This window comes from Schistocerca serialis, chromosome 2 (genome assembly GCF_023864345.2).
Source record: "Schistocerca serialis cubense isolate TAMUIC-IGC-003099 chromosome 2, iqSchSeri2.2, whole genome shotgun sequence".
In the NCBI taxonomy this organism is placed as follows: Eukaryota; Metazoa; Arthropoda; class Insecta; order Orthoptera; family Acrididae; genus Schistocerca; species Schistocerca serialis.
Window position 1 is genome coordinate 473,290,387 of NC_064639.1, and position 25,782 is coordinate 473,316,168.

A 25,782-nucleotide genomic window follows, 5' to 3' on the forward strand; every position below is an offset into this window, starting at 1 on the left:
TACCAATAAGATTGAACAATGAGAAGTCTTTGCTGATAGATTCAGAAGCATCTGACCTACCCCACATTTCAAGGCAGTGAGTTACTCTGTACTGTTAATGAAATAAATAAATACAAACAAGTGTGGAAGGATGCAACAGTTATGTGACATAAAAGATGACTGATCTACTCAACAATCCAGGGCTGGATAGGAACACCATCGTGAAGTTTTACACAGGACACCGGCACCACCATGACTATATTGCTTCCAAAAATACACAGGGATGGAGTTCCATTGTGTCCTGTACTAAACACCGTAAACTTGCTGACATACAGGATAGCAAAACATCTGATACAGTGGCTAAACTGTGTTGTAGATCACTGCCCACGCCATATCAAGAGCTCCACAGAATTTGTGAAGGTACCCCAAGGATTATGCTCGGGTGAGAAGGCCCTGCTCGTCAGCTTTGATGTCATGTCAATGTTTATCTGGATGGCACTGGAGGATTCCTTAGTTCTACTTGAGGAACACTTTGATGAGGACACATTCATACTCTTTTGACATTTACTAACCACCACTTATTTAAAATGTGGTGGGAAATAATATACGCAAGGTAATGGGGCTCCCATGGGTTCTCTCTTAGCTCCAGGTATGGCTAATCTATACATGGAGCACTTCAAAGATGTAGCATTAAATACCACCCGACTAAAACCATAGGCATTCTACAGATATGTAGATGAGACAAAATGGCAGAGGAAACCTATAGAAGTTCCTACATCATCTCCATGGAATACACAACAGCATCATCCTCACCATGGAGAAAGAAGAGAGTGGAAGCCTATCCTTCTTGGGCATGTTGATCAAGAGAAGTTTGGGTGACATATTGTGACAGTCAGTCTACAGGAACAATACGCGCATGGAATTTAATCTAAATGCATGGAGAAGCCCCCGTCCAGTGTAACACATCTCAGTACTAACCATCTTAGTACCTAGAGTCAGCTTAATCTGCAACAGGATGAGCTTAGCAAATGTGTTGCAGTATCTTTGGAATAGTTGTGCAAAATGATTACAATGAGATGAAAATAAGATGTGCCTAAAAAGCAGACAAGAGAAGGGAAGGCAAGCCAGAAGAAGAAGAAGAAGAAGAAGAAGAAGAAGGAGAAGAAGCCAAATGTGTGGCATTTCTGTCATATGCAGGGCCACCAACATCTGAGATTATCAGACTAATGGAGAAACATCAAATAAATACCATTTTCCATGCAACTTGGAAAATTAAGGACAGCCAGGTGTTTACTGTATTGCACATAGAAGTGGATTGCAGCACATCAGACAGACACAGCAATGAATCTCACAGTGCCATATGGAAAACATAAGAAATGTTTAACTAACACAGACAGACAAATCCATGGTGGCAGAGTATAGCATCAGTAAGGAACACACCTTTGATTCTGAACAAATGAAGAAGATATGTAGCACCAAAGGCTAGAGACACAGTAAAAATATGTCTGCACAGCAGCCTTATAAACCAGGATAGTGGATTTCAACTCAGCACGGCATGGGATTCTCAAATTGTGAAAATGTGGCAGGAACAGTCCATTCTGAGAATGGACAGACACCAGGACTTGATGCCTGCACCAGGACTGCACTGTGTTCCCCCCACCATTAGCCATTCTGTGTTCCTCCATCACGAGTGAGGCAGCCTCTTGTGGAAATGAGTGATTGTCCCAGACAAAGAAGAGGTCAGTGGTCCACATCTGCAGATCACAACATCCTGACATTCACCTGAAGGTAACGCGTATGAAATTCATTGAAATGGTGCAACAAGAAGACACCACTCAGCTGATCACCTGAGAAGATTTTATCAATAACAGTAATATTAAAATTCAAAGATAATCAAACCAATCAGAATAACTATGTGTAAGAAAGAAACCTTCCTATGCAAAAGACTGAGAAGTGGACTGTTTTGAAAAGATATTTGTGTTTAAGCTGGTGTGTGACATGAAAGAGCATGATTGTATTTTGTGCCTATGATAAGTAATAAAATACGATAGTTATTATATTAACAGAACTTTCCATCAGTTAATGGTAGAACAACATTATAATAAATGACAAGCACCAGTTTGCTTTTGTTCTGCAATATTACTTTTATTGTGTTAACCGGTTTTCAGCTTACAAGGCCATCTTGAAACATTTACTGAGTATTGTCACCCAAGAAGTTACAATCGACAAACATTGTAACTTCTTTGGTGACAATACTCAGTAAATGTCTGAAGATGGCCTTGTACGCTGAAAACTGGCTAACACAATAAAAATAATATTGCAGAACAAAAGCAAGATAGTTATTGTGTACCAAATAGTGTGTTTGATCATCATTAGTTCCAATCCACTAATACCTGAAACTGTAGGGATTATGAAGCAGATGAAGTGATGCAACTCTGCTACATTCGAGGTAAAATAATACATCATGGCCAAATATGCCTTAATTTGAGGAAGAAATTTCTAAGAATGTATCTCTGAAGCACAGCATTGTATATAGATGAAGCATGGACAGAGGATAACCTGAAAAAGAAGGGAATGGAAATGTTTGAGATGTGGATGTAAGAAGAAGGATGTAAAAGGTAAATGAACTGATAAGATGAGAAATGAGGAGGTTCTCCACAGAATCAGTAAGGGAAGGAATATGTGTAAAACACTGATGTAGAGAATGGATAGGATGATATATGATGTTTTAGAATGACTCAGTCACAATGTTTACAAGGAAATTACAGCAATAATGCTAAAAAGAAGTTTATAAATCAGGCAGTACTAATGGAAAATTTAGCTCCTTCTTAAAAATATTCCTACAGCAATAGGGATCTTGCTTTCCCCTAAAACAAATAAGGGGGAAAAATGGACAAAAACAAGGATGAGGGTGGACAACTCCTAAGATTAAAGTACCTTGTGCTAGGAAGAGAGATTTCAATGAAATTCAGAGAACACGCAGTACACAAGATTTAAAACTACCAGCACTGTCAAACTCTCTAGTTTCTCATCCAAAAAAGCAAAATTCATGTACAACTCTCAAAAAATAGATCACTGCAAGAATAAGGCAAAAATTGTTTGGAATATAACTGAAAATGAAACAAACAAATAAATGTAGCACCCACAAAGTTTCTCAGCTAAACAAAATAATATACTCTTTGTATATTCTGTGACCATACTAAAGTCATTGATAGTGTGGAACATGAAATTATTTAACTTCACAATCTAAACTGTTATGGAATCAACAGCATCCCTCTTACATAGATGGAATTTTACCTTCATATCAGAAATCAGAGGGTCTCATTAACAGATTACATGAAATTAACCTCAGAGTGAGGGAACATGGCAGTTGGACGGCCACAAGGATCGGCCAACTCTCGTCTCTAAACTATGTTAATGGTCTTTTAATTTTTTTCAAGGCACAATGTAAAATATACATTACACAAAAGATTTTTGAGTTATTAATCAATTTCCTTAACACAGCACAATTTTTCTTATAATATGAAACCAGTGCTTCTCCTCTGTTTGGCCTAGCACTTGAAATTTTGATTCCTTTTGTAACCCGTGTCATTTCTTTATGTCTTACTTGTGTCATACCCTTTATTTAGGGGGGAGAGATGGAGATTTGTTAATAATTGATAGAAACTCGTCTATAAACACATTAAATTTGGAACTGACATCTGCTTAAATAAAAATGCCTATTAGATTTCAGTTTTGACAGCACTTGATCACAACAGTCGAGATTAGGTATTTTGTGTGTGATAAATTTATTAAAAGTGCATAACAATGTTTCATTCTGACAGTATATTAATTCTGTAAATATTAACAGTTCCACCTTACTGTAATGTCTTCACCCATTTTTCCAGCTTACTGTAATGTATTCACCCATTTTTACAATCTCCTGACAAATGATCATGGTAATAAGTATTATATTCATATGTTTTATGTTTCTTATGTTATAGTTTCTGACATGTTCCAAACCCATGAGAATCATTTCTTTTTTGGATCTACAGAACAAAACCTGAATCTAATCTAAATTAATCTAAATCAAATATAGTCACATTCCTCCAATCACTTTTCTGTAAGGCTGCTCTCAAAATGTCTGTTGTCTCTTCATTAACTGCTCTGTATTCCATTATGCCACTTCATTGTAATCAGGTTAGTTATTTAGTTTGGATAGAGGGCATTCACTACTTGATACTGATTGCTTGTTCACCTATAAAAATATTGTCTATTAGTGTAGATCTACTCTTTTCATTTACAATTCTGCTGGGAAGTTAAAGAACAGAGCTCAAGCTGTAAGTGTTAAGTACTATTTCAAATTCATTTTGTATCTCTACACTGATCAGCCAGACCATTATGACCACCTACCTAATAGCTTGTATGTCAACAACAGTGATGATGTGTCATGGCATGGAGGCAATGAGGCCTTGGTAGATCACATCCCAGATGTGTTCAGCCAGGTTCAGATCTGGGAAGTTGGAGGGCCAGCACATAATCAAGAATTGTTAACTTTTCTGTAGCTCTTGTCTCCTTTAAATGAGGATGAGGATAATTATTTGACTAAGAACATAAAGTACACGTTGTCACTGTTTACTCATGTATTAAACCACATGTTCTATTTTATTCTACACAACACACAGTCTACATAACACAAAAAGCCATCACATTTTTGTTCCGCTTAATACTTCAACTTGGCGCGAACTCCCCTCCAAAGAGCACCCATACAAGACGACAAAACAGAAGGTACAAGCCCTCTGGAAATGGCGCTGTATTCAAACTGACGTCTCACTGAATTAGATCAACTGAATTACAACACTTCCCTCGGTGAGCAACAAAGAGTGCAGTTTAGTAAGTAGTCTCATCCTGTTACACTCCAGTATCAAAAAAATTCACCATTTCTGATATTGAACATAAGAATACAACTTCCAATATTACACATAGGGACACAGATGAGACATTACAATTAAGAACACAAATGAGACAATAAAACCATCAAAAATTCCAGTACCAAACATAGGAACACAAATGAGACACTGAAGTTAAGATCACAAATAAGACAATAATACATCACAAATTCCAATAGTAAACAATACTCATTTTAATCCTGACATGTCTATGAATTTCTCAGTTTTAATACTGCTTAGTCCTTTAGTTAAAATGTCAGCTGCATTGTCATTAGTTGACACATACTTAAACTTAAAAAAACCATCCAAGACAGTTTGTCTGACTTTATGGTAGTGGACCCTGAAATTCTTGGTTCTCTCTGATACACCTTTCTTTTTGGTGATTTCAATTGCACCTGTGTTGTCAGCATTGACCTGCAGGGGAAGTCTAACAATTCAGAACACTTTAGCTCCTTTAAAAAATCAATAAACCATTCTACCTCCTTACATGTCTCAAACATGGCAATGTACTCAGCTTCAACTGTGGAAGTTGCCACAATTTATTGTTTTGTACTTTTCCAGCTGATTGCTGCTCCAGCTAACAAAATTGTGTAGCCTGACACAGATTTACTATCACCTGGGTCATTTGCCCAATCAGCATCACTGAATGCAATAGTTTCACAGCAATCAGTATGGAAACACAAACTCAATTCTTTAGTTTGCTGCAGGTACCAAAATACTCTTTTTACCCTGGCCCAATGAGAAATACAAGGTTTAGAATTGAACTGACTCAATCTCTCTGCAATAAAAGCGATATCAGGTCAAGTACATGTAGATATGTACAGCAAGCAACCTACTGCCTTTTGGTACAATTTCTGGTCAATTGGCCTGTCATTATCATCTTCACTAAAACAGTTGTCGTTACATGGTGTAGATATGCCCTTGCAGCCATGCATTTTAAATTATTTTAGCATCTGTTGAATGTAACCCGTCTGATTTAATTTCACTTGCCCTTGAGACTGTTCTATTTCAAGACCCAAAATCAACAAGCTGTCACTAATTTCTTTAATGATAATATGAGATTTCAAACACTTAATAATGTCATAATCATTTCTTCTTCACCAATTGCAACTACATCGTCAACATTCGATGAGAATACCCACTTACTTCTTATAACATGGTCAGCTTTTGATCGGTCAACAAGTTGCCATGTGTTGTGAAGTTTTAGGCTACTCACCTCCGACTCCATGGCTTTATACCATTTGTCCCTGTGAATTGAAGCTAAGGCTTCTTCTACTGATGTTGGATCAGATGGATTCACCTGACACAAAGCAGCAAACAAACTTGCAGAGAGACACGAACCACACATTTTTGGTTTCACTAGGCATGAAGACCATCATAACCCTACTTCACTATGTGCACTTGAGATTCTGTTTTGCAACACTGTATCACATTCATCACACACATAACTGTCTTCACTGCCAGGAACTACACCGTCTTCTGTGTCATACCTCTCTTCTTCTCCACCACTGGATTGGCCCCCATCTCCTCGAACAACTATTGATTCGACTGGATCTTCTGTTACTGGTCCTGCATTCCTCAGCGGTGTGTTTTCTTCATCTGTTGATGGATCCGGGAAATCCAATCGCACGATACTGGTGTCGTCTGCTGTCACTGCATTGCTTTGTTGCTCAGCTGTTGTCATCTGCCTCAGGTTTACTTCCCCTGGAAGAGACATTTCTTTGTGTACTGTAGCCTTCAGTGGGAATATTCTTTCATCAAAGATGACATCTCTTCTCAAAAGTATTTTTCTCTGTCCAAGGCTCCACAGACGATATCCTTTAGGTCCTGCCTCCACTCCAAGGTAAACACATTCTTATGCCCGTTCTCCTAGTTTGTCAGATGTCAATGTGCTTGTCCAAGCTCTTGACATCTGACAAACTTGGAGAACGGGCATAAGAATGTGTTTACCTTGGAGTGGAGGCAGGATCTAAAGGGTTAGGGCAGTACCTATTTTACACGGTCTATCCGTGTTTGTTCATTGATACAGCATCATGATGCAAAGAGTGCCATAGAACCCAGTTTTGGAATGTGTTATGATCAATTGGATGCAGAAAAAAGGAGGAAAAATGAAATGGCCTTGTCCATCATTCTGATGCTAGCCGAAGACTGCTACCTAGAAACAATTGGTTCTCTGAAATTAGCAAAGGAAGCATGGGAGAAGCTCCAAACATTAACTGCAACAATGGCTTACTCAACACTATAATCAAGATGAGAGACTTAGTAAATATCAAGAAAGATGATGATATGACTATGGATGAATATGTGACAAAAATCCTTGCTGCCAACAGAGTAGTGAAGCAAGGGGGTTTCAACTTTGATGATAAGACAGTTGCAGGTTTCATGCTTCTCGGACTACCTTTGGAGAAGTATGAAGGCCTCATTAGAAGTCTAGAAAGAGACAAAAACAGATTAACTACAGAAATTGTCATCAACAGATTAGATTTAGAAGAGAAGTGTCTGGAACCAGATATCAAGTGCACTAAGTGCCAAGAAGAAGCCAAAGCATATGCAGCAGTAGGCAGAAGTCAGAAAAACAAGTTTTTCCAAAGCCAGGACAGATACAAGCAAAACCAAAGAGGTGAGAATAACACATCCAACAGAAACAGACTCTGTTTTCCCTGTGGTGAAGCAGACCACATCGCCAGGGAGTGTCCACATTTCCAAGGAAAACAAGTGGGGGCTCCACCAAGCAAACAGAATTATACCAAGAAATCAGCATACGGGGCAAATGGATGCAAGCTCAACAGTTTTAAAAACATTCCAAACAGTGAAGGTCCATCAAGTGCAAAAGAAGATGAAGAAATAGTGGCTATGACAGTGACCAAATGTGGAGAAGGTGCTGATGAAAAGGTGTGGGTTTTGGGCTCAGGAGCATCACATCATATGACTAGTCACCAAGAGATACTACAGGACTTAGAGATGGGTATCTATGGAGAAGTGAAACTGGTTGATGGGAAAGTTACTGAAGTGACTGGTAAGGGGACAGTTATCATGAAAGCAGCAGAAACATGTGGTGGTAAGGCAATCCAATTAACAGAAGTGCTTTTGGTGAAAGAACTGGATGGGAACTTGTTGTCTGTCAAACAGATGGACAAAAAAGGGATGTGTATCAGATTCAAAAATGTGATGGCTTTTTGTGTTATGTAGACTGTGTGTTGTGTAGAATAAAATAGAACATGTGGTTTAATACATGAGTAAACAGTGACGACGTGTACTTTATGTTCTTAGTCAAATAATTATCCTCATCCTCATTTAAAGGAGACAAGCGCTATGGAAAAGTTAACAAGAACTCGGCACTGTGTTTCTTGAACCATTCCATCATGCTCCTGGCCTTGTGACATGGCACATTATCTTGCTGAAAAATGACACTGCCATTGGAAAACTTGATCATTATGAAGAGGTGTACATGATCTGCAACCGGTGTACAATACTCCTTGACAATCTTGGTGCCTTCTGCAAGTTCCACTGGACCCTTGAATGCCCGTGTGAATGTTCCGCAGAGCATAATTGAGCCACTGCCAGCTTGTCTCCATTTCTCAGTACAGGTGTCAAAGAGCTGTTCCCCTATAAGACGATGGATTCTTGCCCTCCCATCAGCATAATGAAAAAAAGTATCAGGATTCATCAGACCATGCAACACTTTGTCACCACACAAATGTCCAGTGCCGATGGTCATGTGCCCATTTCAATTGTAGTTGTCAATGTTGTGGTGTTAACGTTGGAACATGCATGGATTATTGGCTGCAGAGGCCCATCCTTAAGAGTGTTTTGTACACTTTGCATTCAGACGCACTTGTACTCTGCCCAGCATTGAAGTCTGACGTTAGTTCCAGCACAGTTTGCTGTCTGTCCTGTTTTACCAGTCTTCCCAGCTGACGATGTCTGACATCTGTAATGAAGGATGTCCGCCCAACCCCACAATGTCTGGATTGGTTCTGTCACACGTTGAAGACAGTCACCACAGCCCTCCTTGAACACCTGACAAGTCATGCAGTTTCCATAATGTTCACGCCAAGCCTCCGGGCCATCACAATCTGTCCTCGGTCAAACTCAGACAGATTGCATGCCTTTCCCATTCTACACGTGGACAGCACACTCACTAATACTACTTGCATCATGAGTATGTCTGTTGAGAAAAGTAATATTAAAATCTCCATAGACTACCATTTGCTTCCTTTTGTCTGTTAGGTGGCATAATTATGATTCAAATTTTTCTAAGAATAATCAAAAGTCTCCCATTTGGTATCTCTACATTGTAATAATTATAAATGACATTTATGCTAGTTGTAATTCTAAGTACATACTTATTTTGTTATGATTGGTGAAGTGTCTTAATCAGCCTTCAGTTTTTGTTTACTTCTACCTCTTCATGAAATCCACCAAGTCCTGAATTGTCTGCATTTTTATTATGGCATTTAAATCATGATATACTATACTCCCACTTGGTCATTCTTGATAACTTTATTTATTGCATCTTTTAGTTTCTTACAGAATACTTCTGTGAAACAATATCTGTGTAGTTGCGACGACAATGGGTGTGTGAGCATAAACTGGTGCAGTCAACGTGGGGGCCGAAAACAGATATAGAAGCACCAGAAAATCAGAAATATCTACTTTACCATTGACGAGAGCAACTGGAATTACTACCATTACCACCGACTGCTTCAACGATGACTCCACGATGCGGTTGTGACTTAGTCATAACAAGCGCCAATTGATGTGGGTCTGAAGGGGGACCAGCAATCAGCATGCTGTCTTCTGTTGGTGCTGTTGTCTCTGCGAGGGCTTGCTGATGACGTGGCACTGCCTCTCGAGTTGTCATTAAGTGATGTCGAACACTGTGAAGAAACTAAGGTAGGAAACAGTTCACTTCACTTCCTGTGGTACAGATTTTGGGTTGATACATAAAATCATTTTGATTCATAAAGCAGTTCTTCATAGTGCTTATTTAATCACAGTACTGTGTTCGAGCAAGGCAGATCAGTGGCTCAGGAGTCTCATAAGTAGTTAGTGCTGTAGTAATACTGATTTTAATACTTGTGTTCTGTGTAAAATAACCTATCAAAATGAAGCATACTTATCAGCTGAGGTCCAATCTTGACATCAACAAGTCAGATGTCGAATTTGATGAGGCTCATAGTGATGAGCGTTGTATAGAAAATGTAGCTAATCATAATGCCAGGGAGATTGAGGAATCTTAATTGATTAATAGAGATTCAGCTAGTGCAAGAGAGACTAGATCTCAGAATGAACATGATGATCTAGACACTATAGGTCTGCCTAGTGCCAATCAAACTGTGGGTGTAGACACTGAGTCCTCTGCACCAATAAGTATCAAAAGGTTGTTTCAGTTTCTAGTTAAATGTAATAATGAACAAAAGGTTCAAGATAACACTTTAAGTGAACAGAATTTAGAAACAAGGAGATCCATTGGTGGACAAGAATGGAGACATAAAGCTTTATGGGAACAGAAGTTAGAAATAAAGAATTCTATTAGTGAACAAGAATGTAGGGAGAATGCCTTTAAGAAGGAATGCTTGACTTAGTTAATAAGTTTGAAAATGCCCATCGGGAAAGAGATAAGCAATTGTCAGATGCTTTAATTAAGCTATCATTAATTGTAGAAACAATTCAAAGTGTAGCCAATTCCTTGAAACCTTCTGTAGCTAATCTAGAAGAGAAAGTAAATTACATTAATAAAGAGCATGATAAAATGGCCACACAGGTCTAACAGGTTTGTGATCAGGTTAAGAATTTGAAAGTAGTCGGTCAGGAGTATATTGATGACTATCTGACCAAACAAACTAAAAAATTAGAAGATGATATATCTGAGTGGTTGGAAGCAAAATCTGGGGATGTCCAGACTCAGGTTAATAGCACGATTAATAATGTGATGCAACAATGTAGACTGGATGCACCACAGCGTGATGAATCTGAAACAGTAGCTAAGCTTAAAGAAGAATTCAACCTAATAAAGAAAAAAGATATGTCTGAACTCCCTATGTGGCAAGAAAGTGTCGATAGACAATTAAATGGTGTGAAGATATAATGATAATGAATGTAATAGCGATGGTAATGGATGATGATGAACAAAGCTATGTACATCAGGGGGCCACTGTGCCAATAAAGGTTGAACATAGTGTATTTAAATCTAGACAGTTTCAGACGTTTTCTAATCATAAGAATTCCATACACCCATGGTTTTCATAAAAAGTTTTAAAAATGTATTCCCATGTCTATGGAAGAAACTAGATAAAATTCAGTTCATGGTATTAAAAACGAGTGGTGAAGTATCTTTGTGGATGTCTGAAGCTGCTGAGAAATGTTGATCATGTAAAGAATTTGAAAGACCGTTTGTAGAGAAATATTGGTCACAAAGTAAACAAAATAGACTTAGGAATGAAATTTATAGCCCAGAGTTCTTTAATCCCGAGAAGGGTACACTCAGGAAATATTTTGAAAAATACATTAACAAAACCAGATACTGGGATAATCCTATCAGCCATAGTGAGATCCTTAGAGTACTGACCAGAAAATTGCCCATACATTTAAGAGAAAAGTTGGTAAATGTAATGGTAGATGATGTAGATAACTTTCTATCAGTAACTGATTCATTGGATGTCATTATGGAAGATGCAGAAAGCATGGGAAACCAATTTTATTCTAATGAGGGTTGCTGTTCGCAACATGGTAACAGTAAAAATAGCAACAGAAAACCAAAAAATGATGGGAATGGCAACTATGGTAAGAGGAATCACAATGAAATCTACAATGATCACAAAAATAATGATCCGGGAAACTGAAATTATTGGCCTAATAATTCTAATCAAAATAAATATGAGAATAGGAAATATACTTATGAACGTAACAACATAAATTTGCAAAATACATTGAGAAACAGTTCTGAGGTATTTAATAGAAAAGGGAAATATGATGAACAGTAGGAAAGTCATGGGCCAGTCAATGATACATGTGGTAATTGGGGAAATAGCTAGAATGTACAGTGGGGGGCTCCTACGAATGTGACAATGGCAAACAGTCAATATGTACCAACACTGGTGCTCCCTAGACCAGAGTCTACTACTCACAATAATAATGATGAATGGAACGGGCAAGGTTCTGGAGTTCGGGTGGTGGTGCTCGACGAGACGGGTAGCCCTCATCCAAATAATACAACAAACTAGAACCAGCTGCCCTGAGCCTTCCCAGTGTGGCTGGTGGAGAGTTGGGAGGCCCTGACAACATTAATCTGCGTGTTTTAAGGTATAATGACAGAGCAGACATCCAAGTTGAACTGTTAGACAACCCGGGAAAACTATGTAATAGTCCTGTGGAAGTGGTACAAGCTGTTGTTAAGGTCAAAACTATTGACAAAGATATTGAAATTCCGTTAGACACCGGCGCTGCCTTCAGTGTGATGAGTATTGGGTTGTTTAAATATTTAGCCACTAAACAAAAGTTACCTGTATTGCCTGTAACTAACTGCACCCTGTCTGGAGCATTGGGATCACACTCCATTGTCATTAAAGCCCAAGTATTAGTGAATGTAGAAGCACAAGGGGAAATAATAGAATGTACCTTCTTGTTGGCTCCTCATCTCCATTTTCTATGTATTTGGGAGATTGACTTTCTACATGGACGAGACGTAACACTTGACATCGTGAAAGGAATGTCTATTCTGAACAATCAGGGTAGGGTAGTTAGGTTGCAACTAGTACGGAAACTTGAATACATGCAAAATATATGTAACAGAATAAGAGTTCAGAGTAAAGAAATAAAATTACTTTACTGGAATAATGACTATCACCTATGTTCATTAACTGTGAATTCTGTGTCGGAAATAAAAAAAATTAGTATCTCAAAAAACATTAGAGTCCGAATATTTGTCGGACAAACAGAGATGTAATTTAGCAGCTGTACTTAATGCGTATATTAATGTATATGAATATGTTATGGATGTCTACCCACATCAAACCTACTGTAAATCCTCGTACTCAATGCCTTGAGCGCATAAAGAAAAAGTTGCCAAAGAGATTAAAAAGATGTTGGATTGGGGCATAATTGAACCATATACTTCACCATACAGTAGTCCTTTGCCAGCAGTGGGAAAGGCAGATGGTAGTTTACACCTAGTTTTGGATGTGCATGATATAAATAAAATCATAAAGCCTGTGCGTACAAAACCTGAGAATTTAGAAGGCTTGGTCCAAAGTTTTCATGGGGTACGTTACCTAACCTCACTGGATTTAAAACAAATTGGCAAACAAAACTATCTGAACAATCTAGAAAGTATATGGCTTTCATACTTGTGGGAGGAAGCTATCAATTCAGGGTTATACCCTTTGGACTAAATGTTAGTGGTGGAGTCTTTATAACAGCTTTAGATGTAGTGTTGGGACACGATCTCAGAAAAAAGGTCACATCATATGTTGATGATTTATTAATAACCACAATGGCCTAGGAAGAACTTGTAGCTATAATGAAGGAAGTATTGGCCCAATTTCATGAATATGGTGTTGCGGTGAATCTAGCTAAGTCTAAGTTTGGTCTTGACAAAATTAAGTTCTTGGGGCATATAATTTTGCCATATGGTATCATGCCCAATCCGAAGAAACTGGAAGCCATATGGAGTTGCCCATACCCTCAAACAAAAAAACAATTAAAATTGTTTTTAAGTGTAGCCTCCTTTTTTAGAAAATTTCTACCTAATGGACTGTTGAACAATGATCTTCTTTTATGTTTATTGAAGAAGAACGCGCCATGGAAATGCGACAGACCAGAATTGTAAAGCTTTTGATGAAATTCGACATGCCTTGTTAAATGCTGATTTGTCTGATTCTGATATCAATAAGGACTTTTGTATTATGAGGGATGCATCAATACAGGCATTGGCTCAGTTTTGTTTCAAGTTAAAGAGCCTGATAATTTGGAGGACATTTGTGTAATATCATTTGCAAGTCATACATTGTCCCACTGCAAGAGAGTGTATACGACAACAGAACTTGAAATCATGGCTGTTGTGTGGGCTCTGCACAAATTTAGAAATTTTGTGTATGCTAGAAAAGTAAACATTTATTGTGATCATTAATGACTTGCAGGATTGTGCACAGCCGATTAGTGCGGTGGGCTTTAATCCTGCAAGAATATCAGATAAGTATTGAGTATATTAAAGGAAACGACAATATTGTAGCGGACACATTACATGACTTCTGCGAGGTGCAGATTTAAATTCTCAAGTAATGGAAACCAATCAAAACTTCAGAGTCATGTTTATTTGTAAAGTGCCATTTAGAAAAGAAGTGGAACAGCTTGGGGGAAAAAAAAATAAAATAAAAAAAAAGGCTTCAGCAACAAGACCCATACTGGAGTAAAATTAGAAATAAATTTATAAATAATGTTTGTGAACCTCAGTTGGCTAATTATAAGTTGAACTTGGATTTTCTATTTCGTAAGCTAAAAGGGGCAAATGAGAGATGGAGAGTTTGCATTCCCGTGAAAATGTTTAGTGAACTTATATGGTACATGCATTACTCTTGGGAACATTTCAGTGCTGATTAGTGCACTGAAAAATTAATATTGCTTTGTCATCAATATGAGAAGGAAGGTATACGATGTGTTGCGTAAATGTAAATTATGTCAAAAAGTCAAACCTATCAACTATTCTACTAAGATCTGGTTAAATCTGATTCTTCCTTCCAAATCTTTGAAATTGGTGTCATGGGATGTGGTGGGACCTCTGCCAACAGCAAAAGGTAGGTTTAAATATGTTGTTGCATTTTATGACTGTTTTTCCAAATATGTTAAAATGTATCCATTGAGGTCAGCGAATGCAAGGCCGATGTTGACAAAGTTGATTAACGATTCATTCCAAATGCTGGAAAACCTTTGGCATTGCTAACACACAATGTGTCATATTATACCGATAATGTATGGCATGACTGTATGAAGGAATTAGGAATCAAACACATATTCGTATCCAGATATCACGCTGAGGCTTCACCCGTTGAGAGAATTTTTTGTGATTTCAATCGGTTTGTTTGAACTTATCTTGAGAAAAATCATTATCAGTGGATAGAGTAAGTAGGTTTATTTGAAAACATACATAATGAACAGCCTTACTCATCCACAGGTTTTAGTCTGGTAGAAGTTACATTTAACCAAAACCCAAACAACGAGTGGATCAAACATCTGCCAAGGATAATGGAACTGGATATTGATTGACCAGTTCTTCTCAGACAGGTTTGATTAGCCTTAGCTAAAGCCACTGAATTATGTAAAAAGAAATATTACAAAAAACTAATAAGAGTATGTACTTATGACATCAATGATAAGGTCTTGCTAAGAAAACATACAAAATCATCAGCTATCAAAAGACTGAACAAGAAAAAAATGGTTCAAATGGCTCTGAGCACTATGGGACTTAACATCTGAGGTCGTCAATCCCCTAGACTTAGAACTACTTAATCCTAACTAACCTAAGGACATCACACACATCCATGCCCAAGGCAGGATTCGAACCTGTGACCATAGCAGTTGTGCGGTTCCGGACTGAAGCTCCCAGAACCACTCAGCCACAGTGGCCGGCACTGAACAAGAAATGGCAACATTTGTATATGGGTCCTTATCAAATTGTAGACATGCCGTGTGCTGGTAGCTATGTGCTACAAGATATTGATAATACTAGCAACAAGAGGGGATTATTTCTGAATGGCTCTTAGCACTATGCGACTCAACTGCTGAGGTCATCAGTCGCCTAGAACTTAGAACTAATTAAATCTAACTAACCTAAGGACAGCACACAACACCCAGCCATCACGAGGCAGAGAAAATCCCTGACCCCGCCGGGAATCGAACCCGGGAACCCGGGCGTGGGAAGCGAGAACGCTACCGCACGACCACGAGATGCGGGCGATTATTTCTGAGACCCAGATTTATGAAGATGGTGAATGGATACGAGGGCTGCAGGGCTGTGGACAAAATTTTATCTGCAGCACAGCGAAAAAACTTGTATTTTGAACTTACAATCAAATGTAAGGAGATGACAAGCAATAATGTAATGTCATTTCCGAATGATTGTACACCGCAAGTCAAAAGAAGGGGCGGGTGCAACAACGGGCAACAATCTCGCCAAAGCTGATGTCAGCAGCAAACAACTAAAGCAGAGCCTCGATAAGAATACCAAGATTCATCGATTCCAGTCACTTGCTATTTAAGAGGCTGCTCAAAAAACTTCAAATTTGGAGAGTCGTTGTTCAGTGGGTTCAGAAATTTGCTGTTTGGTGGGTTTGGAGATTTGCTGTTTGGAGGGTTCAGAGACCTGCTGCATGTCAATGAAGATTGCAAAATATTTTATGAAATAACCTGATAAACTCTGTACTTCAGAAGTAATGAAATTTTATTTATGATAGGCAGACTTAATCTGCATTAGCATAGCTATGAAATATTTAAGGAATTCTAAAGTATAAAGTGATACATTTATGGACTTTAAAATATGATGTGCTCTTGCATAGAAAATGACTGTACTTTGTAAAGATCAATGTACCATTTTCCATACTTCATCCAAATTAACCCTGCATGTTGATGCATGAAAAATCTAAAATGTAAGCCCACCTCAAAGCACTCATGAGAAATCCAAAATGAAAAATCTAAGAGGTAACCACACCTCACAGTTCGCATTGGAAAAACTCAAAGAAGGAAACATCACAGCTCCCTTAGTACAGAACCTAAAGAAAGATAGTCATTACCCTATAACCCAAGAAGAAAGCTAAAGTCTTGTCAAATCATAAAAAAGAGATAAATCATGGTTAAAGGGTAGAATGATAACAGATGACATGAGAAAGTAACCTGGTATCATTCTGGGGGGGGCTGTGTAACCGCTCTTTAGAGACTGGTTATACATAAACAAGTATTAGATTAAATACTGTAATACGAAATGACCTAAGAGCCAAAAAGCAATAGTAGTATTTCGAAGTAATAGTTGGTTAAAATTTTACAAAGAGTAGATATTCGAAATAGAGTAACACAAAGCAGTACAAAGGGAATCCAAGGAAGACATAACAGAGCTGTGTTTTGTTTTGAATGTAATATATAAACCAATGCACAGCATTGTTAGGTTTTTGTTTTCAGCAGTGGCGAATGTGTTCGCAGTTCTTCTGTGGTAGTCGGAATTTTGGGATTAGAAGCCTAATTAAATTGCATTCTTAGAACTGGATTTGACAATGGAGTGATGGAAAATAGATTATTTTGGGATAAATTGAGAGACGGAGTCAATTAGAGGTGATTGGGTGTATGAACATTGATATTCACGTGAATGGTGATTGTACATGTTAAACGAAATGCTACGACCATATACTTACGATTGTGAAGAGATTTATTAACAATACAGAGTGTGTGTGTGTTGGGGTTTATGGGCGCTCAACATCGAGGTCATCAGCGCCCAACAATACAGAAACTTATATGTTGAATTGGGACCTTATTCACTGTATGCGACTTATTAATGAGTATTGGGACCAAAAATAATTTGGACCTTATTACACTAGTATCTTTGCTGCTCATTGTCAAGGTGATTCCACTAATAAACGAGATGCAAAAAATAGTGCCTGTTAAAAGACTAAACTTGTGCTGAACAGACATTGAAAGGATTCGAATCCATAATTAATATCAACTCGTGACAATTGAGAAGCTTAGACATTGTAAGGCCCAGAGAAATATTTATGATTTATTGGACATTAATAGCAAAGGACAGTATCATGGGAAAGCATATCTTTGCTGATAGGTACATGAAGGAATGTAGTACTGACTGACTGTATCATACCGAAACAATATACACTAGTATCAGCTCTCCTTTCATCGATCCCCCAGTGCCATCTCTCATTAATTTAAGAACTTAATTGTGTCAATAAAACAGAAATATATGAGACATTCCCAGTGTTTACTAAATTCAATAATCAGCTAGTACATAGACAATAATCTCTGTGAACATTCAAGGGTTATTCAAGGAAGCTGATAAACCTTTTAAAAACATATTTAATAAGATTTAACAAATGCATACAGATTGGTAAAGTAACTAAATCAAATTACTCAAGGAAAGAAATTAGTAAAAATAGACTGGAACTCAATTGATATCTTACTCCAGAGTAATTAAAAAAAACTGTCTTTGGATCCGTCGTGGTTGAAAGTGTATGAAATATCTCCGGAAAAATGCAATCAATTTTCAACTGTTAGTTCATTCGACTAGACTCACAACATGATTCAGAAATGTTTTATGTCCAACCCACACTGCAGGGTATGGTTCGTAATAAGCCGGGACAATATATACACAAACTTCTGAGACCAGCTCCCCTGCCGGGGTGGGGGGGGGGGGGGGGGGGGGGGGGAACAGCGAAGCAACACATGTGCAGCAGTCGCGATGACAGTGGGTGTGCGGGCATAAAACACAACCTCACCTCTGCTTGAACTGCTTCATCACTACAAAAGAGAAGTCCTCAAAGGTGTTCTTTAAGTTTCTGAAACAGTGAAAATCAGATCAGGCCAAGTAAGGATTGTAAGGAGGATAATCTGTGACAGTGAACCCAAGATGTGAGAATGTTGGAGATGTTGTAGCACTTGTGTGTGGTCTGGCATTGTCATGCTGAAGGAGAGGGTGCTCCATGTGTGAATGAACTCTTCAAATTAAAAAGTCAATTATAGCACACCATTTCTCATGCACTAACACATTTACATTATATACCATCATGTTAAACATTACAATTCAGAGCCCTCTGTTGGCAAAGGGCTGCAAATATATAGACATGAAGAATAAAAATGTGGAATTTTAATAACATGTGTCTTATTGAAAAAGCTTTAAGGGGCTCCGGAAAGCCCTATATTTGCAATGTTAAAATAACGCTTATAAATTACATCTTTCCTCACAAAGTATTTGAGGTAGGAAGTTGAACTTTTTACAGATTATTTATTGGAATATGGGCTACAACTTAACACAGGGATTTTACAAAATTTTAGTTCAGTTATTAAAGATGATTTTTTTGCAATTGTAATGAAAATTCACAACATTTTTTTGCAATTTTTTATTTATATATTCAAAAATATACAGTTTTTTGGAAAAAGGCTGTGTTAAATTATGCAGAAGGTACTGTGTAACATTTACTGAAAGTTTGAAACAAATATGTTTGGAAGATCCTTAGAAAACATGTAATTAGTATGAGACAATAAAAGTTTTGGTAATCGAGCGACAAAGATTGGATTAACTTTTTAGTACATTCCAGGTCCATAGGATGTATTATCTTCATCCTCTGCAAACTCCTCCTCCAGCTTCCTCTTGTTCCTCCTCCTGTTTACTCTTGCTTGTATTTCTAGACTCTTTACAGCCCTGTCTGCAGCCCGAAGGCGTTCCTTGTCTAAAGCAAGCATCGCTCGTTGTTGTGTTCGTAGATTTTGCTACAATTTTCTTCAGTTGCAGTTACTGCAACACTGTTCCAAAAGGTGGTCATGTATGAACACTTATCACATTTCAGTTGAATTTCACTAGCAAGTCCTACGTGCTTTATTATAGAGAGTTCCAGACCAACTTCACTACAATGAATACATCTTACACAGTTTGAAAAAATTCCTTTGAGAACCGACATATCAAATATGTCATTCACACCCGATTCGCCCATAAAACATTCATAGTTTTCACTCATTGAACCAATCTTCTTCTGTGAAGTATTTTCTTTCCCACTTTGACTGCTATGGGCAGGTGTACTTGAGAGGTTAGGTTCACTCACTTGGTTATCGTCTTTATTGTTTACAGTAATAACACATACCTTTGGCTTTCCAACATTTCTCCTTTTCTTAAAAGCCTTCAGAGGATTTCTAATAACTTTACTTTTACTCATTATTATACTTCAACAAAACAGAGACTCAAGAAACAGAATTAATTACGAATATTTTCGAGATAACGACAGAGTAAATAAACATGAAACAATCGACAATCACACCAGCGATATATATTGAACCATCACAGGTTAGCCACAACACATACTTTATCTCACATCACTAAATTGTACCTGATGAACACGGACGTTAATAATAACACCATTTGACAGCAGTTTAACAGCGCCACAGTGGGTCACGCCCATGTAGAACACATTTCAAAAAAAATTTAAAAATAGTTGTAGTCTTCGGAATTGAATAAATTATATATCTATTAAAAGGTAATAGTCTGCAGATTCAGAAAACGCAAAAAAGTAAAAATTGAACTTTTCATGATTTTGAGCCTTTCCGGAGCCCCTTAAGAGTTTTCACGTAAAAAAAATTCAGAAGCATTACTTTTCAGCATGCCTTCATACATATACAACAGTTATACGAAATATTTAATTTCTTATTGAAACAGGAATACATAATACTTTATTATTCACTGTGTAATTTTCTGATTACTAATGATAATAGTATGCTCATAGTTAGTTACCTGGAAATACTTTCTCTAAAAAAATAATTATGGTTTATCATACATGCAAACCGTGTTGATGGGAAATTTTTGAAGAACTAAAAATTGTTTGTTTCTATACTGTTACATCTCATTTGCAAACCCTTATTTGCCTCTTTTCAATAAGTGTTTTATTTTTTCCTCAAATACCTCATATTTCATAAGTTATTTGTGTTCATTACTTTTGTGCTCCAAAGTGTTCCATTCTTCAAGTGTAATTATTTCCCAAAGTCAGTGCCATAGTTTTGTATCCATGATTTTTCTGTTGCCAAAAATACATATTTTCATTACAATAATTTGTTAGTCTGTTAATTATTACAGTTACAAAGTTTCACTTTCTCAAGATTTTTTTAGCAGACTTTGGAATCCCTTTTCATAGTGAGCTGCTCTGCTATAAAACAATAGTAATCATTTTACCATTTCCTAATTATGAAGCTTTTAGTTAAAGGAACTTACACTTCTGCATTCTGTATCTTCTTCCCTTTTAGTCTTTCAATTTCTAATGTTAATATCTTTGTCCCTTTAATTTTCATGTATTAACATCTAACATGCTATCAAGCTTTGTATTTTCCATTTCATGTTTCCTGTATATGCACATGTCACACACAATGCATAGGTCAATCAGCATTTGGTAATCTTAGAGTATAGTAACTACATAGTCAGTCTTCATCTAGTCTTCAAACTGTAACCATCTATGTGAGACAGTTGACACTGAACAGTAAAAGTGAGCACTTCCTTTGCGTTAGTCAGTCAGCATCCAGTAGCCAGAATGTATAAATCTGTAGGAAGTATTGTACTGATAGGTGTATATATGGAATGGTATATGCCGGTACTGAGTAGACAATTCCATGCTTAATTTCCAGACTAGCCAATACATTGTGACACTCAAGTCAGAGGTACAGAGAAAACTGGAACCAGAGTCGAAGACATTACTCTTGCCTGCTGCTCAGGGCAGCGATCTCAGCATTTACAGGGAGAGATGATAAATATTGCTATGTCACCACAGAGTGGAGCATGGGAGAAGGCAAAGAGGCATGTGGTGGTGAAGTACTGGCATTAGGTGGTGATAGTGCTGCGGCCACAGTGATGCCGGAGATGTTGTAGTCTCGGAGGTGCGTAGGGGGATGGAGAGTGTGCCTGCAAAGTGAAGCAGCTGGGGCCAGTGCAACAACATCAGCAAGGTTGACAGCATAGGCCAACATGGTTGAATGTCAGGTTATGTGGCACTGTTGTCTGCTGATGCCAGAACAACCACAGTGTAGACTTGGGCGTGATGATAAGGGGGCCCTTGATAGGCAAATGGGACTCAATTCCATTGCATCCATGTTAGAGGGTGTAGGAGGGGTATGAGAGTAGTGATGTGAAACTGTGCTGACAACTGATTTCCTGACCTCATAATGCTCAAAGATAAGATTGTCATCAGCAAGTGTCACTGATATGTCCTCAGACAGGATGTCTGAAGGGTTTATCTGAAATGTGAAGATGGTAGAAGAGGGTGGAGCAGGTGCAGAGCCAGAGGATGGCTGATGAGATGGGTCTGTGATTGTCCAAGCAGGCTTCAATCTTTTGCTCCCAGTCATAATATCAAATGTGTTTGTGCCACATGCTATCATCTCAGGAGGGCCAAGGTATGGTGGATGTAGCACAGTTTCCTGTGTTGATGTGTAGCATTATGTGTGAGAAGATGGAAAGATCTTTATGTACTAAGGCCCATGGTGTTGAATGGTGGGATTGAAGGGGTACATGCAAGTATTGTATGTGTCGTCTAATGTGGACAACAATATCAGGCAGGTTATGATCAGTGGGAGACATGGCCTGCACAAAGAAGTCAGGGGGGAAGTCACAATTTTTCACTGTAGAGGGTTTTTGCTAAGAAGGCATCAGGATATTACTTGTGGATGGTCTGTACACAAATCATGTCCCAGGTAAGGGCCTCTGTCCATGATTCTAAATGGCACATTAGCACGACTTTTAATGTCTGGTGCCATCTTTCCACTAGTCCGTTCAACTGCAGGTGATACGTGGTGATATGGAAGTTGTGGTAGCTGCAAAGGTGGCACAGCTCATTGAATAATGAGGATTCAAATTGTCTGACCTGGTCAAAGGTGAGTAATGCAGGACAGCCAAAGTCTGAAATCCAGGTATTAACAAGTACTTTGGCCACAGTATCAGTGGAGGTGTCCACAGTATGTGTTGCTTCAATGCACCACATGACCCAGTCAGTCATTGAGATCATGTAATGACATTCCCCTAAGTTAGGAAGGGGTCCAATTATGTCAATACACATATGTTGGAACCTCCTCTTCGGAGTCATGAATTTTCCAAATGGGGCTGTGTGTGCCAGCCTGGCAAGGGACACACTCTCTGGTCCATGTGGTGCAATCTTTCTCCACATGGGGCCGCAAAAAGTGCACCATGACTAAATGTGCAGATGTTCATACACCAGATTGTGTACTGAATCAAATATTGGATTGCAGAAAGATTTAGGTAAAACAGATCAGACCTGATCATTGGGCATGTCACACCAAACTGGTTTGATGGAGCTGGGGAAGGTATGTTTCTCTAGTTTAAGGCCTGTGTCCAAGTCATAAGGCTATTTGTTCATAATCAAACTGGGCAGAAATAGAGGCATGCATGACGAATAGTCCGTGACCACATTATCTGCACCCTTGACATAGCAGACTTCGGTCATGAACTGCAAGATGAAGTCAAGGTGTCGAAACTGCCTGGGGCCAGAGTCTGGGGTGGGTTGCATATTGCATTGGTCCAAGAGCGGTGCTCTGTGTAAATCATAAGAGGTACACCCTTTACATCATCTTGGAAGTAATGCACCGATTTGTAGATGACGAAGAGTTCTCAGGTGTAGGTTTACCACCTGTGCAGTGTATTTGAGAGTTTGTGAGAGAAAAGCCACAGAGGCTGAGGGATACCAGCTATCTCTTGCTGTAATATGGCACTGATAACATGGTTGGCAGAGTCCGATGTTATGGTAAGTTGTGCATAAGGAGACGGATGAGCCAGGGTAGCTGCATTCACTAAATCGCCCTTGATCTTATCAGAGATGGTTTGCATGGCTTGTTTCCACTCAAGGTCATATTTACCCAATGTATTCTTCCCTGCAGAACTTGCATCAAGAAAAAGAGAGCCTCAGTGCATGCTAGATGTGTCTTCCACAGAAGTTAATGAAACCCAAAAATCTGTGTAATTCTTGATAATTAGTGGGTGGTGGCATCTGATCAGACTTTTCAGGTGTTGGGTGGATGTCTGAAGCATCTACACAGTGGTCGATGAATGTCACACAAGTTTGTTGTAACTGACATTTGTCCTCATTAATGACAACCCCATGGGTGGCTAGACTGGTGAGAACTTGTACAAGTGAATCACGGTCTTCCACTGAAGGTGAGAATTTAATGACATCATCTAAGTAGACATAACAAAATGATAAACTGAACAAGGCACTATTGATAAAATGTTACCACTTTTGCATACTGTTTTTTAATCTGTAAGGCATGTACAAAAACTCAAAGAGTCTGAAAGGCATAATGGTCCCTGTCTTCTGTCCTCTTCCACCACCATGGGAATCTGAAGATATGCTTTTTTACAGTCTGCTATACAGGAATTTGTGGCACCCGCTTGTACATGTGGAAAGTCCCATAGGTTGGGAATGGGAAAACTGCCTATGATAGTTTGAGCACTGAGTGTTCAGTAATTGCCACAAAGGTGCCACAATCCATCTTTTCTTTTAAAACTATTTGTATAGGTGATGCTGAGGCACTGCCTGATAAGTGAATGATCCCTGCTTTTAATAGTTCATCCACGACAGCCTTCGCTGCTCTCAGCTTGTAGGGGGTTGGAGGAGGGGGGGCATCAAGGTCTACATCAGGTGGGTGGGCCCAGTGTAGTAGTGATGTGATGGACAGTACCATCGCAAATGGCAGAAAAGATGAGCGAGGAGCACATCAGGGGCTGAGACCACATTGTGTTGTAGAGTGGAAGGACTGGGTGGAGCATTGGTATACTGTCAAAATCGTGCACTGCAGTTGGATGCTGCACTTCACTAACCTGTTCAGAGTACTTCCAGATGGGATCCAGTACTGTGTCGATGTCCTGTGAGGCAGTGAAAGAGCGATGGAGCTTTTGAGGACATTGTAGGACAGCAAGATGTTACGTGGCTGCATGCAATGTAGCAGCAGTGTACTGCCAGAGGTCTATATTGTCACGTCTTGTGATGTCATTTGTGTTGTGTAGCATGGAGTAGTCCGGCATCAGAGAGCAAAGTTCATTGAATAGTGCAGAATGCTTAATGAGAAGTTCTAGTAGTGTACTTCCTAGTGAAGACAGGACGAGTGGTGGAGGTACTTTCTCAGGGAGAGCATCACCGATAACACTGTTGATGGGCTGCTGTCCATCATTGCATAGCAACAAACCATGGGCGATGACAGGAAGCAGCTGAAAATGATGTAGAAAGTCCGCTCCCAGGACCGGCTCGATGATCTTGGTGGTGAGGATGGTCCAAGGCATATGTTTTTCTGACCACAAGTAACAGACATGGTGAGGCCAACAGCTATGATGGCATCATTAGTAGCACAATATTGAAGGGACAATGCACGGTTGATCCGATGGATGCATCCCAGTTCCATGGATAGCATACAAATGGTAAAATGTGTGCAGCATGGCTGGCATTGATGTGACATCAGCCATGGGTTGGCCCTGCAGATTCGGAAAAACCTGAAGTAGTGAAGGCTGCAAGAGTTCAGCTTTTGGAGCATGTTTGCATTGTACACAGAATGTATTTGAGAGGAGAGAGATGGGAGATAGGTGGTGGTGGTGAGATTGAAACTGGTGTGCAGCATAGGAGACACAGCAGGAACAAGGGCGATGTCATTGTTCATTGCACAGGGTCACTTTTGAGTGAAATGGACAATGTGGGAATAGGTGAAACATAATACTCAGACACTGTGGAGGAATGAACCAATAGAATTTGCTGTCCATAAACTGAAGAGGTAAATGAGATAACAGCATGTCTGTTTGACAGAGTCCATTGTTGATGTGCAGTAAAGGCGCTGCTAGGAGTGTCTGTATAGTACTGTGGTCAGAGATTTTCACTCAAAAAGTCACTGGAGTGGTTGATAAGTCCATGAATAGACACAGGAGTCAGTTCAGTGGAAAACCTAGAAGCACATGAGGTAGTAGTTGCGGGACAAACAGGTCACAATTGTTCACAACTCCGCTTGGCATTGTTCCTGTCTGAATGACTGCACTGCATTTCACTTGGTCCAGGTTGGAACTTGCTTTGCAAAATGTCACATGGAATGTTTGTAACACATCATGGCACTGTATGTGTAATATCTTTGGTTCCACCATGGA

At 38.8% G+C, this 25,782-nt stretch overlaps 1 long non-coding RNA gene across 1 annotated transcript in view; it reads left to right on the forward strand.

Annotated features, from left to right (window-relative positions):
• The window catches only part of LOC126457387 (uncharacterized), a 189,622-nt gene that overhangs the window by 39,802 nt on the left and 124,038 nt on the right, over positions 1 to 25,782 (forward strand). The window contains exon 2 of the long non-coding RNA XR_007585463.1: positions 9,431 to 9,803. This is a non-coding gene — a long non-coding RNA (uncharacterized LOC126457387). The remainder of the gene's footprint in view (positions 1 to 9,430; positions 9,804 to 25,782) is intronic.